Below are 1,968 nucleotides of genomic sequence, written 5' to 3'. Positions count from 1 at the left end.
CCCTACCAGGCCTCCTACACCCTCCTCACCACGATTTGGATCACTTGTTGTTCCCTTGTCCCTGAGTTTGTTAACACCACTACCTCCCCCCGCCTTCCCATGTCCCCCTGGAACTGTCAGTCCTGTGGTTTTCTCCTCCAGATTGTTCATCCAGCCTATCTTATTTAGACAGACCTGTGGAGATAATAACAAGCACAAAAACAAGACAGAGCAAAACCAAGCAACAAAATAAAACAAAATAACAACAACAACAAACCAATAGCAAAAAATACAACAAGACACAACAAGAAAGAAAAACTTGCAGTTAGTTCAAGAACTATTTATTGGCCTTTAGGTGTGTTTTCTAGTCGAGTCTGTTGGGGCACCAATAGGCTGTCATTCTTTAATCTCAATCTAGCCTGACAAAATTTTATAATTAATATAAAACAGTGGTCAAAAAGAGAGCCCATGATTTCTAATGAATGCTCACATACTTGCACAGAGTGGATTTCTTAGGCCATTTAACTGCCACCATCCTCTAGATGGCAATTGCCATATGGCAACAAATAGGTACCCTGATTCTTAGGTGTTGGGTTTCATTTTCCTTGTAAGTCATGAAAACTGTCATTCAGAATCCATATTGTGATAGTTAGCGATTTCATGTCAACTAGACACTCCTGACTAGTGGTGGAGTCAGACCTTTCACTTAGGTCACAGCCTGATGGTGCTTCCTTGGGGTTGTGTTCTTCTCATAAGGAACACCCTGGGAGAGAGAAGAGGAAGAGAGAGAGGAAATGGGTCTCCCTTTCCCCGTTCACCTGCTAGCTCACTGGCCATCCTGAGAGCTGCCATGTTTCCACCAACTTTGGATCCACATGGCTCTGCACCCACCAGCCTGTGGTCTTCCTGCATTTGGGTTATTGCATGTGGTTGTGTGAGTCTGAAGAGGGACTTTTGGACCAGTATTTGACTTATGGACTTGAGTTGGAGTGGATTAGAACCCTTCTTGATATCTAATTACTTCTTGCCATAAAGATGTCTCTTATGCATGTGAGTGCCACTGAATTTGTTTATCTGGTCTACACACACACACATACACACACACACACATTCATTCAACATTTAATAATAGCTCTGGCAAGGAATGGTGGGAAATACAAATATGACTAAGACATGGTTCTTGTGATCAAAGTACATGCAGTCTAGTAGAAAATAAATAAGTTTGTGCCTGGGTGCAAGCGGTCAAGCATTTGTCTGCCAACTACAAGGCTGGCAGTTTGAGTCCACCTAGAGGTGTTTTAGAAGAAAGGCCTGCTCATCTACTTCTGAAAGGTCAGTCACTTAAATCCTATGACACACAATTCTGCACTCTCATACATGGAATTGCCATGAGTCAGCTTCAACTCTAAGGCAAATGTTCTATTATTATTATTTTTTCATATCCTTTAAAGAACTCTTAATATATTATCCTTAGTCTTTGTGAAGTAGGGAAATAGGTGATGATCTCACCTAAAGAATGATAAAACAAAAACTCAGTGATGAAGTAATTATCTGAGTCTCAAAGTTAATAAGTGATAGAACCAGAAGTAGAAACTGGGATATTGACTCGTGGTTCAACCACCTTCCATCTAAGTGCATCACTTCCACTTGAAGCACATTCCCAGAAAGAGAAAATAAGACTGTTTTGAAAGTGATAGGATTGACTACATATATGAAAGAAACTCATCAGCTCTTAGGAAGAAAATATGTTGTGATAGGCGTATTTAGGCTTTTTTTTTTAAGGCTGGGTTTTATAGAGAGAGAGACACACACACACACAGACACACATATTAAGAAAGAACTTATATATCAAGAGAGTGGCCCACACAGCCAGCCACAAAGCAGAAAAGCCCAGTCCATACCAGGTTCACGGGTCAGAGGTTAAGCTGAAAGCCCTTCCCGGCTCACACAGCTGCTACAGCTAAGGAACCAGGAAGTAGGAAGGTGAAC

Source organism: Echinops telfairi, unplaced genomic scaffold (assembly GCF_000313985.2).
Source record: "Echinops telfairi isolate 266 unplaced genomic scaffold, ASM31398v2 ScPeMD7_7469;HRSCAF=8507_1, whole genome shotgun sequence".
Classification (NCBI taxonomy): Eukaryota; Metazoa; Chordata; class Mammalia; order Afrosoricida; family Tenrecidae; genus Echinops; species Echinops telfairi.
This window is presented reverse-complemented; position numbering follows the sequence as displayed.